The sequence below is a fragment of the Pleurodeles waltl genome, chromosome 3_1 (genome assembly GCF_031143425.1).
Source record: "Pleurodeles waltl isolate 20211129_DDA chromosome 3_1, aPleWal1.hap1.20221129, whole genome shotgun sequence".
NCBI lineage: Eukaryota > Metazoa > Chordata > Amphibia > Caudata > Salamandridae > Pleurodeles > Pleurodeles waltl.
The window spans coordinates 363,101,228-363,114,889 of record NC_090440.1 but is presented as its reverse complement, the minus strand read 5'-3'; the positions used below and the strand labels follow the sequence as shown (position 1 = coordinate 363,114,889).

The 13,662-nt window shown below is 46.4% G+C and overlaps 1 protein-coding gene across 1 annotated transcript in view; it reads right to left on the bottom strand.

Moving 5' to 3' along the window:
• The window catches only part of LOC138284101 (CDC42 small effector protein 2-B-like), a 228,308-nt gene extending 220,594 nt beyond the window's left edge, over positions 1-7,714 (bottom strand). Inside the window, exon 1 of the mRNA XM_069222532.1 lies at positions 7,563-7,714. The gene's annotated coding sequence lies outside the window, so the exon portion shown is untranslated. The remainder of the gene's footprint in view (positions 1-7,562) is intronic.
• Positions 7,715-13,662: the final 5,948 nt, after the last annotated feature.

Genomic DNA, 13,662 nt, shown 5'->3' with positions numbered 1-13,662 from the left:
GGGGGGACCAACACAGAGGGTGCAGGTGGGGGGGGGACCAACACAGAGGGTGCAGGTGGGGGGGGGACCAACACAGAGGGTGCAGGTGGGGGGGGGACCAACACAGAGGGTGCAGGTGGGGGGGGGGACCAACACAGAGGGTGCAGGTGGGGGGGGGGACCAACACAGAGGGTGCAGGTGGGGGGGGGGGACCAACACAGAGGGTGCAGGTGGGGGGGGGGACCAACACAGAGGGTGCAGGTGGGGGGGGGACCAACACAGAGGGTGCAGGTGGGGGGGGTGGACCAACACAGAGGGTGCAGGTGGGGGGGGGTGGACCAACACAGAGGGTGCAGGTGGGGGGGTGGACCAACACAGAGGGTGCAGGTGGGTGGGGGACCAACACAGAGGGTGCAGGTGGGTGGGGGACCAACACAGAGGGTGCAGGTGGGGGAGAAACAGCCTCAGAGGGTGCAGGTGAGTGGCAGGAAGCCACATGGAGAGCAGTGTGCGGCAGAAAGCCACTGAGCGCAATGTGGAAGGGGTGGGGAGAAGCACATGGGCAATAGAGAGCAATATAGAATGCAGCCGGTGGAGAGAAGTATGTGGTGGAGACAGCTGGAAAACATATGCACTCTAAGTGCTTAGCCCAAAAAAAAATTGTGTTTGAAATACGAGCAGTTGAAGGATGCAAGTAATGGGTGCATTCCCCAGAGAAGGGACAAACACAAGGAAAGGAAGGACAACCCACACAAGCTAATGAATGAAAAGCAAGCAAATGAGATAGACAGTAAAGCCAAGCAATGAGAAGGCTATAAGCCCACATCAAGGTGTCAAAAGCTGTTTTTGCAAACAGACAACATGTGCCCTCTGATAGATGAGACCTAAAAATGAGGCTCTCTATCCTCACTGACATTGCCAATTGCAACTCAGAATTAACAAACCAGAATTCATCAAACTCCATAACCTGGAGCAACATAATTATTCTAAGCACTCAACACAGGTACACCAAATCAGAACTCCAAATGGTTCATATTCTCACTTATCAAGCTAAAGTGAGCACACTTATAATTTATGCCACTGTTGTGCTAGTTGTAGTCTAGTTTGGGCAGACTAGCATTCAAATGATAAATATAATACGATATGCTCTTGGCTGCACAAATGAAAGAAAACACATACCTAAACAACTTTATGATTATACATAGTACTGAATACCCTTGATACGACTCTCGAAGGAGCAAAGTACAGTATTTCAAAGACCTAATAAGGTTTTTTATTACCTACTGGTGGTTGCTAGTTATAGTTAGGACCTAGTTTATATAGAAAAAGCATTTTTTTTTGCTAATAATTTTGGCACCATTTAGTGAATCTTCATGACATTTTCCGAGACAATACAACACTCACTTTAGCGTCTGTCTAGAAAGTTTCAGGGTGATCTGTCAAGCAAGGGCCGAGAAAAATGGAGGATCCCAAAACGCTTTTTCCCCATGCATTTTTCCATAGAGATTTTGAACAGCAATAGCACCCGAACCACTGGACAGAATTACACTAAATTTGGCAGAAAGGTAGCTCTTGGTCCAGAAAGCGTCCTTTTTAGGGTCGAGCTATGCGCATGCAAGACTCTCTGTGTTCAGTAAAGGGCTTGGAGCCCTCCTGTGTTGTTAACTCTATGCACCACCACTGACTGAGCTGCCGGCAGTGACTTGAAAAGGGTGGCTTGACAATACAGAGGCTGCGGGTAGACAACGACGTACTGTAAATTTGAAAATGCCTATGGCATTTTGTTGCATGCTGTTTTCGAAAGAAGTTGAATTGGGCCGTAACATTGTGAGGAATGTATGATTCTATGTCAGGACAGGAAGCTTCGTATTATGCCTTTCCTTCTTTGCTGTTTTTTTACAAGTAGAAAACACAGAAGCCAATCAGAATTTTTTTTTTTTATAAAGACTACATTTCCCATAGTCAAAACGTCATGCCCTCTGTGCCAATGACGGGATTAGCCCTACAAATGCTCGACCTGGTTCCATATTCCTCCTCTTTCTTTGCTACTCCGAGGAGAGAAAATAAGTGAATAGTCGTAATTTATTTATTCTCTACACTACTCATCGATTTTGACAATTGTGCACGGCCGAGCGCTCCGCTCGCCGAGTCGCTGCCGGCACCCGACATGTGCGTCTGGGGGCAGGAGATGACACGCTGCAGTGCATGAGGACAAAACAGTCCTAGTTTTAGCTCACCCTGCACGCGTCTTTGCGCAGCAGGTGGTCCCAAGTGTATATCGGGACGCGAGCTACACACACGGCCTCAGCAAGTTGTGGGCCCCTGCCAGCATCATAATCCAGCTATTTTGGCAGGGATAATGTCTCCCATACGCCCTACGCCAGGGCAAGATCAGGCAATTACAGGGTAACTCCTGAGGGGCATAATCCTACGGTTTGCAAAGCTTTGCAGCTAGGATTCAGTTTAATTCAACTTCACTTGGCCCCCCATAGCGACACATCTACGTTAAAGTGGGCTGCCCGAGCTTGAAATTCATCAACTTTGTTGGCCTACCATTCTACACTGTATTATGGCCTAAAAAGAATTCCCTGACAGTCTGCCCCAGACGGATGAAGACCTTATTCTGGCAGGTCACATTGTGCGACAGAGGCGTCCAGGGCGTGAACAATCAGTGAACAGGGCCCTGGTGGTGGCTCTGCAACCCATTGCGCGCCAACTAAAAATATACGCGCTTTCTGTTTCCCTTTTGACGCAAACCTGCTTGCCCGCCCCACTTGCCCAAGGGGACGAGATTCCACACCCCTCCAACTGGCTACGTGACAAGACCATGGCACGCATTTCCCAGGCTTTCGCCTCAGACCCCGCATACTCCACCCTCAATGCATCCACTAGCTCCGCCCCTCCGGACGACTTTCACCCAGACAGTGACACGGAAGCCTCTTACTCCAGCTCGGACTCTGATGACACGGACTCATTCCGAGCCACCAAGAGTCACAGGCATGACCCACAGGCCCACACCCCTTCCCCTCAGAGCCTATACATCCAGAAGGCTCCACCCTTGATTTTGAACCGAACAATATTGTCCATCCTCACTCTTCCAATTGGCTGCCTCTTCCACCTGTTGCGGAATTCACCCATGACGGGCTTCCTAAGGCTTCCTAAGGCATTTGATGTCCGCAACAGGGTGAAATCAGAGTGTCCCTTTCCTGACATCCCACACAAAGTAGCGGAGACCCTCGAGCTCGACGCTAACCTTGTCAGCTTCCTGAAGCGGTCATCAAAAGACCCTAAGAAAGGGATTGACAGATCCTGGAAGGCCTGCCAGGATAAGTTATTGGACATCTCGGGCCCATTATGCAAGATCCTAGACATGGCTGTGGCGGCCAAACAGTCCGACACCCCTGTCGATCCGGACACTCTGGCAGGCTGGGCTCAATGTGCTCTCTGCCTTTTAGGCAATGCAAATTACACTTTATCAGTGGAGCGCAGAAGATCAGTGTTTATGCGCATAGAACCTAAACTCTCTGAACCGGCACATGCAGAACCCGGAACCCTTGCCAATGGGGTTCTCTTTGGCGAAAAATTTGTGGAAGATCTAGGGTAGTTTGTTCACACTTTTACGACCCTAGACAAAGCACAAACCTCTATCTCAAAAGTGTTAAACCAGTGTCTTTTCGCAAAGGCCGGATGTTACAGAGGGCGACTGCCCAGCCTTTTCGCCAACTGTAACCGCAGCCCTTCCACCTCCTCTGGAGGTCTTGGTTACTACAACCAAAACAAGTATCCCTTCTACCCTGACAGGAACCGGGGAGGTCAGCCCCGTTACAACAGAGGCTCCTACAGAACCCATGCTGAATACAATCCAGGAGCAAATAACCAAGGTGAGCCTAATTTCACCTACGTCTGTAACCTTGGGGGGGCAGGACACGGTTTTTCATGGACACCTGCCCGCTTCTGAGTTTCAGGCTAGAATTTTACAGAGTTCCCCAACAGACTCTATATTCCCCCCTCTCCATTGTTCCCATTCAGATCAGGGGTTTATTCAACAGGAAATAGATCAGCTCTTGCGCAAGGATGCAATATGTCACTGCCTCCTGGACTTTCCCGAATTCTGCAGCAACTTTTTCGTAGTCCCGAAAAAAGGGGGAGGTTCACGTCTGGTCATAAATCTGAAGGATTTCAACGGTTGGCTTCTCTACCGCCATTTCAAAATGGAGAGAATCCACCTTCTGAGGGACATCCTCAAAGAGGGTGACTGGATGGTCCGACTGGATCTGAATGACGCTTATCTCTCGATTCCAATTTGGCATCCTCACCGGAAATTCCTAAAATTTCAAATGGAAGGGCCAGTGGTTTCATTTCACAGTTCTACCTTTTGGCATATCATCTGCTCCTTGGTGCTTCACCAAGGTGCTGCGTCCGGTGGTAGAGGCTCCCCGCTCCAGGGGCGTTTGTCTTATAATTTATTTAGACAACTTCCTCATTATAGCCCAATAGCGTTACACACTCATGGTACGCCTGAATTAGATGGTGCAGTTGTTACAGGATCTAGGCTTCCTTATCAACAAGAAGAAATCTGTCCTTTCACCCTCTCAGTGCATAGAGTTTTTTGGCTTCCAGATCAACTCCCAGTCCTCTCTCTTCCCCCTCAAAAACTAAAGACCGTTCAGAAGGAAATAAAGTCTGTCCTCCTCAAGTCTCATCTCATCTCATCTCCCTCAGATCCCCAGACCGGATTGTAGGTCTCCTGGCATCTTTGATGCAGGCAATCTTTTGTGCCCCTCCTCATTACAGGGCCCTTCAACAATTGAAGATCAGACACCTTCAGAAGGGAGTAGGTTACTCAGATCTCACAGCTCTGAATGCAGAGACCAGAGCCGAACTTCAGTGGTGTCCAGGACACACGTCGGCATGGAATGGCAAGGCCATTTTCGGTTCTCAACCAGATGTAGTACTGGAATCAGATGCCAGTTGGTGGGGCTGGGGCACCAGAATCTCCACCGGGGGTCGATGGTCCTTAGAAGAATCCCAACTGCACATCAATTGCTTAGAGCTGTTAGCCGGGTCCTTCGCAATCCAGGCTTTGGCTCCTCTTTCCAAATGTTGCATTCTGCTGCAGATGGATAATATCTCAGCAGTTTGCTATTTCAACAAACTGGGGGGTGGGGGAGGGGTTATTAGAATGCCCTCCCGTACCTTGACGGAGATAGCAAAGAACTTTTGGCAGTTCTGTCTCCAACACCACATTTCGGTAACAGCAGAATATCTGCCAGGTCAGTGCAATGCAGTGGCAGACTGGAACGCGAGATACCTCAGATACTCCAGCGAATTGAAGATACTACTGGATCCTCTGGCCAAGGCCACAGATGGCTTTCTCCAGCAGAGAGGGGGGGCGGGGGATCTGCAATATGCCTTTTCACCATTTCCCATGACCCCGAGGGTTGCAGCACTAATCCTTTGTCAACAAGCCGATCTGATCATGGTCACTCCTCTCTGTGGAGCACAGCACTGGTTCCCAATTTTGCTGGAAATGTCGCTAGATTGCCCTGTGATGATTCCCTTGTTACCGGATCTTTTGACGGATCCAATAGGCAACAGGCACCCTCTTCTTCAAGAGGAAAGCCTTCAACTCATGGCCTGGCGCATTTCAGGACAAGGTGGTTTGTGCCGAACCTTTTGGAACAAGCTGTTAACTTCATCACCACATCTTGGGCTGACTCCACTCACAAGAGATATACCTCACCATGGCGTAGGTGGATGGGTTGGTGCGACTCACAGAATGTTGATCCATTGGGGGCCCCCCATTGCCTTGATCATCAATTTCTTAGCCGAAATGGCCTCCAATGGTCTTAGTTATTGTTCGGTCAACAATTTCCGGTCAGCCATTTCTGCTGGGCATAACCTTCTGGATGGTAAGCTTATAGGGGAACACCCTCCGGTAAGTAGAGTAATGTAAGGCATTCACCTAGCTAAATCCTCCTATTCCTAAATACTCAGCTCTGTGGGACATCAACATCGTTCTAAAGGTTTTAGAACGTTGGCCATGTAACGCTGACCTGTCTAGAAAGCAGCTCTCAGCCAAATTAATGCTTCTCTTGTGCTTAGTGTCATGCAAAAGAGTATCTGATGTCAAGGCTTTAGATCTCGCTGGTCGTGTGTTTTCACCGGACGGGGTCTCGTTCTCCAATTCGAGACGCACAAAAGCCTTTTCTAAACAGATTTCCGATCCCATTTTTCAGGAAAACCAGAAACTTTGTGTTGTACATTGTCTAAAAGAATACGAGGACCGCAAGTGGGAATTTAGACAGTCTAACAGCGGTCAAAAAACCATTTCACCCAATGTCATCAGCTACATTAGCTCGCTGGGTGAAATGGATTTTGCCAGAAGCAGGCATAGACACATCAATTTATGGTCCACATTCAGTGCGAGGAGCCATCGCCTCAAAGTCTTATGCCTTAGGTTCACAGTTGGAAGACATCATGGAAGCAGGAAATTGGTCAGCTGATTCAACGTTTGAAACATTCTATTACAAACTTATACAAGATGTGGCTTCCTTAGTGTTACAACAGCTTTAAACAAGCATAATACGAAGCCTCCGGTTCGGACATAGAATAAAAAATCTTCTAGCTTACGCGTCAAGAATTTTTGATTCTATTAAGGACACGGTGGCGAGTATTATCCCTCCCATTTATTTAGTTAATCATTCATGTATGTGTTCATTTAATGGTATATACTTTAATACTGTATATTGCAATTTTAATGATGCATCAATGTGATATATTCTTATAAATTGTTTTCCCTCCCAGATTGAGATATTTGCGATAACGAATGATATATCAGAGACTGGAAATTACCAGCTCATCTATTATTATTTTACAGATTCGGAACAGAAGACCGGATGAAGGAATACAGTTTCCCTCGCGGTGCAAGATTTCCAGACCCTGTCGGTCGTCAGTAGTGTTATGGCTGTTAAAAGTATTCTGAATGAACTTGACTTAACTAGGTCAGAGGTTCGTTGTCCATTTCAAGCTCCAGTTAGGCAAAGAATGAGAAGGAATATGGAACCGGTTTGAGCATTTGTAGGGCTAGTCCAGTCACTGGCGCAGGGGACATGACGTTTTGACTAGGGGAAATGTCATCTTAATTTAAAAAATTGTTCTGATTGGCTGGTGTGTTTTTCTACTTGTAATATACAGCAAAGAAGGAAAGGCATAATACTCGCCTCCGTGTCCTTAATAGAATCTAAAATTCTTGACACGTAAACTAGAATTTTTTTTAGTCATGGATTACGTACTTAAAGCATTGTGAGCAGTCAATGTGTTGACACCTGCGTTAAGACGGTCGTAAGATGAGAAGGGATTTAAGGCAGAGCACCCCTGGTAAGCAATAAAGCATAAACTAGTTTTCAACAGCACACTTATCAAGAAAGCATCCCCCAAACCACCAAAGGATGTTTTAGCTGTATCGGTTCCCAAACTACTGTGAGACAGTCATGGGCTGAGGACAGCTGTGAATTCTTCCCACGCATCGTTTCAAAACACGCTAAATAACGCAAAACAGAGTATGATGCATGTATACGTACCACCTATCCGAACTTTGAAGTCTTAGATTGACAGTGGCACAGCACTCAAGGCGCGTGGTATATCTAGGTTACCAAAAGCACAAGCCGCCCTCTTATACTGAATCCGCGAAGTAAAACTAAAAGCTTCAAACCAACGCAATCCTGGCACGCATGCGCCGACAAGGAAGGTGACAGAAAGCCCACAGTTGCGCAAGCGCAACGTCTTAAAGGAATACAAATATAAAAGAGGCAAACACGGAAGCAATTCATCCAAACACGTTTACCGAAAAAATACAGTCGCCAAATTACACTAAGTTCTTCAGTTCAGTGAAAAAAAAGAGAATTAGCTTTGACAATTGCAATATGCATATATAGTTCCATTAAACACTTTCTCAAGATTTTGCTTTATCAATATTGTAAAGATGTTTTCTTTGTACAAAATTATGAGTTTCAATACACTTGTAATACAATGCGTTGGAATTCGCTAAATGTTGCCAGATGTTAATAGTTTTCATGCTGGTTTCTGTGAACTTCAAAGATGGCCACCGCTTTTGATTACGTTTTGTGATGGATACGTAGTCCCATATCAGAGCACACCAACAGTAAAGTACTTTTTCGGAACCAGGATATGAACAATTATCTTGCTTAGGTGGAGTGTCATCTCTAGGGGTGGGCGAGTCAACAAATTAACAGGGAGAGTAGAGCCAGGAGCGTGACTGACCCAGCCTTAAAAAAGGTTGGCATCTAAATCAAACTACGAGCATCATATGAAAATATGATCGTCCTTGAAAATTAAACAAGCAATGGGAATGCCAATAGGTCTTGCTTTAAAGCGTTGTTGTTTGGTAGTGTGAAGCATTACAAGAAAATGCACGTGAATGGATATGCTTTTGCGTGGAAGCTATACGTTGTAGACTAATATTGGTGTAGGTTAAAGGCCATTTGAGAATTGAACTTTGAAGCCAGACCTAAAAATCTAAGTAGGTTAATGACTGTCCTCCTCCCATCTGCTGCCACAGAAAAACACCATAAATTATCTAGTTTTCTAAGACACTTTAATAGCATTGTAATGTCATGCTGTACCCCTAAAAGTTCAAGGTCAGGCAGCTGGATACATAAAGGACCACAGCTGTGTAGAGAGCAGTCACTTTTTTTGTGTCAGCACACAATGTCTGCCCCATCAAAGCATGAACTCCTGACTCCCAACATGTGAGAGGAGCCCAACCCTCTCTATTAATGCTCACTTAATTGTCTGGCAACAGCTGCGCTGCCAGACCAGACCATGAAAATGTGTTTCTTTAGCATGCAGAGGTGTTTTACCCTTATACATCAGATCATTTTTGATAGCGCACACCGTCAACTCATGTATTGGAAGGTGCTCTCACATGTGATAATGAAGAAAAACAAGCATTGGTAATAATAGTTCTGGCTTTAAAGGAATGTTTTATGATAATGTAAAGTAATACAAGAAGATAGTATGGGATTGAATATGTATTTATGTGGAAGCAAATAACTGTACAATAATATTGGTGTAGGTTAAAGGGGCAGGTTACAGCTACACTGTTAAGCCAGACCTAAAAATCCATGTAGGTCACCATACTCATTTGTGACGACCTGAGTGAGTTTGGTACCTGCACATCTTGGTCTTGTCAAATCTGATTCCCTGTTCAATGCAGCCTAATGCCTTCAGTCTGTCTGTGTTGAACCTTGGCTTAGTTCAGGTGTCCTCCATTCCTTCATCAGTCGAGGTATCCCTTACATTTATATTCGCACATCAAATCTTCTGTGGAGCTATCATCTCATATTTTCCCAAACTTCTTGAGGCATCATCTGCCCTCATCAGTTTTTCTTTAGAATGGCATATATTCATTTCCCTCATCCAATCCTGTATTTGTGGATGTGTTGCACTCCCCCATTTCTGTACAATTTCTCTTTTAGCAAAAACGATGTACGATGTGATATGTATGATGTTATATCTGCACTCCCCCATATTCCCAGCACCACTAAGGGTGCCTGCCAGTCTATCCTGCGGCCGTTGATTCCTCTAGTCTGTTCCGTACCCCCTCTCAGAATGGTTAGAGTTTCGGGAAATCCCATAACGTGTGTGAATGAGCCCTTCTGACCATAGGTGCATAGACACTTACTGCCTCCCACCCTGCCTATATTGTGTAGGAGTACCCTGGTATAGTACATCCTCTGTAATAGTTTTAACTATATTAAGGAGAAATGTGCCTGTATCGCTACTTCTCATGGGAATTGCATGGCATCCCTCCAGTAATCATCCTCTTGCTGCCCTATATCTGTATGCAGGTGTGACTGGAATTTATCCAGTTGACCTTGTGTATCTGTATGCAAGTGTGACAGCAATTTATCCAGTTGACCTTGTGCGTTTCTCATCAATGTCCTGTATGTTAGGGAATTTGCCCTTGTGATCATATGTCCATCCAGTAATTGTCTTTCCAAGGGAGAAATCCTTTTTGGTTTCTTGCTTGCGGAGCATTTGTAGATATTTAAATATGTGTAGATATGGATGCTATGTCATATTCATCCCTGAAGTGTTTGAATGGTACTATGCGGTTGCGTTCTGTACACCCTCTAGTGTAGAGAGACCAATCATGTCCCACTTTCAGAAACGCAGTAGTTTATTCAGTGGACCCAGTTTGGTACCTAGTGAAAAGGGGTCTTTGGTGTCAATCGTTTTTCCATCCCATTTCTCCATGTAGCATGCGCCAGGTAGAAACCACTGTTACCGTTGCTGGCGGTACATCTGTCACCAGCTTACCACCCTAGAGGATGTGGAGAACCTTTCTCACCCAGTGCTGCTTAGCCTAATCTAAATTCAGGGTCGTCCAGTGGGGTACATACCAGTTGTTCACTATACTGAGTTGGGCTACCTCATAATATTTTCAAATATTCTGCCGTGCTATAACCCCTTCGTATACAGAGCGTTGGATTGTTAGGAGTACTATTCGCAGTGGGTCTAGCCATATCATGGATCATAGTATCCTATTTAGTGTTTGGAACAAACTATTTGGTGGTGCATATGGACTGTTCTGTAGTATGTATGTGACTATGGGTAAGACAATCACTTTAAAAATCACAGCCCGGCCCATCCTCAAGAGCAGTAGTGCCCTCCAGTGCTTAATATCCATTTCTAGCCTGCTAAGTAGTGGAGCCAGATTGTCATCATAATGTGTTCTTTCATCTTATATTCACAGTCCCAGGTATTTACAAAGGTGGACTGTAATCTTTAGTGGCATGGGTAGGTGCTCTGGCAGTGTCCAACTATCTATTCCGAATATCAGGGACTTCTCCCAATTTATGCCTAGTCCTTAGTATCTCCCATATATCACAAACAATCTCACTCTTGTCAGGGATATCTCTGAGTCCACCAGATAAAGAAGTATATCGTCCGCATATAACGATATTCATCCCATCCACCTGGTTTCCCATCCCCATCCTCATATCTGGGCACCCACCTGTATCCATTCCACTAGGGCCTCTATGGCAAGGGCAAATAACATAAACTATACGGGCAGCCTGTAATGCTCCGCTCTTCATCGTGAATTCCAGATAAAGAATTCCATTTACTTTGAGTCGCTTCCTGGGGTTCATATATAGCAGTTGGCCCGTTTCAAGAAGTTTGGGCCCAATACCATTTTGTTGAGACTAAGATGGGCCATTTCAATGCATGAATGCCTTATTCTGGTCTAACGGTATTATGGCCAAAGGAAACCCATGTAATTTCACAGCCAAAATGCTGTTGTATAGGTGGTGGAGATTAAGGTTTGTGGATCTATGAATCTGGTCTCTTCTGGGTGCACCAGATTTAGGATCAAGCCTCTCAGTCAGTTTTCCAAAATCTTTGCTAGTATTTTGGTGTCTGAGTTGAGGGGCGATATTGACTGGTATGAATCCCACAGGTCCCTGAGTTTTCCTACTATGGGTATGAGTACAATTGTTGCAGAGTCAAGGTCTCCAGGGAGCATTCCTTTATGGTATTCCTCAATGTACCTCTTGAAAAGTGGTGGAACTATCTCACCTGCCATTCTCTTCAGGAATTCCGCTGGGAGGCCACTCTGGCCTGGGGCTTTCCTGACAACTGCACTTCCTTCCCTGTTAGGTTCTCCTCTGATCTTAATGCCCAAGCCACCTGCAGGGGCGCCTGCAGGGACTTCTAAGTCTAAGTGTTTCCTTTCCACCACCTTGCATTGCCTTTCTCTCTTCCTTTTAGCTCCTGCTTCACACCAATATTATCAAGCTCTCTATCGTGGCCTTATAGGCCTCCCATTGAGGAGACCGTCCAGCACTGTATCAGTGTTGTGTTTAAAATAATGTTTGGTGGCCTTGTGCAGGCACTCTATTTCATTTTTGTGGGTAAGGCGCTATACAGCTGTGTAGGAAGCTGGCTCTGTATATGCTATATCGAAATGAGATATAGTATCCACCGAGTCCAGGGGTTTCCCAGAGGCTTAACAGAGTCTAAAGTAGATAATACTAATGCTCTCTTTTGTGGTAGTGTGGTCGAGCAGTTAGGCTTATCAGAGAGTGGTGCAAAGAATGTGTTGTACATGCACAGGCAATAAATGAGTCACGCACTCAGTGACTAACTCCAGGCCAATTGTTTTTATGTAGCAAAAATATATTTTGTTACTTGCAGATACGTACAGTTGTAAGTAGGTATCAAGCATATGCATCAAACATAGTTTGTTTGGATTTAGCAATAAAGCAATTTACAAGTAAGTAGCAGTTCTCTATTTCCAAAGTTGACAGAGCAATCCATAGGACCTGGGGGGAAGTATTAACAGAGAAAACAGGTAAGCACACATCTTACGATTCCAGTTTTTTGGATTTAGGATGTCCACTGGTCAAAGTTTAGGCTGACCCCAAAAGTGCACCACCAGCAGCACAGGGCCGGCTGAGTGCGGAGGTCAAAATTGGCATCAGGTTTGCAATGGAATCCCCTGTGGACTCATGGTGCTTAGAAAAGATCTGCTTGCAGGTAGCTATCTGCATCTTCAGAGAGCAGCCTGGCCTGGACAAGGAAGGATCTTAAAAACACTTGAGACTTGGCTTTGAAGTTTGCCAACTTCAAAGGCAGAAAGGGGTATACGTATTGGACCCATAACCCCAGACTTTTAGAATCTTTCTGGTATTAAGAGGAACCTTTGCCCAGGTGAACAGCTGAAGAGCTGGCGGAAGAGTACTGTCCCTTTGCTGTGTTGCTTTGTTGGACTGGCCTGCAGTTGCTGCTTCTGCCAGAAAAGAGTGCAAAGGATGAACTTTGTTGTGTGTCCTGCTTGAGAAAGTTTTCCAAGGTCTTGGGGTAGAGCTTGCCTCCTGTTGAAAGTCTCAGGGACACCAAAGATTTCAGTTTCCTCGACCTGCAGCACTGGGAACTGTGTGTTTTATGCTGTTCAAGAAGAGAAACCACAGCGACGGTGCCAACAATGCTGCTGGCCTGCACCGTGACCTGCTGACGCCGCATGGAGCCGCACTGCCCCGCTTTGCACTGCGCCCCTGGTCTCACCGATGCCGTCATTGGACGACTTCACCGAGCTGCTACTGGTCATGACCTGCGGACCCCACACTCCGGCATTGCCTGCTCACACCTCAGCCTGGCCTTTCCTGATGACGCAGCTCCTGCTGACATCAGCGCCGCTGCCTGCACAGTGGCCTGTGGACACCGCTCATGGGGAGCATGAAGCACCGTCCCGTCCAGCACCCCAGCCGTGGTCCACCGACGCCAGCACCATCGACTCCAGTGTCGTCACCAGGCATCCCTGCCTGACCTGTGGCCTGTGGACACTGCTCGTGAGGGTCACAAAGCATCGTCCTGCACCGCCGTCTTGGGCTTACCGCGACAGTGCTTCAGCAACAACGACGTCGCTGCCTGCACATGACCTGGTGTCACCGCATGTCGCACTGTCCCGCTTCGCACCACAGCACCGACACTATCCACGGCAGCATGTGACTTCAAGGGCCCAATGACTCCCGCACTGACTCCAGAACCTACACTGCGACGCCGCTATCCAGAACTCATTGCGAGGATCACGACCCCCCGCAAATCCAAAGGTACTGTTTGTTGGTCTTCCTGACACCGTAGCTGGGCTGCGATGCT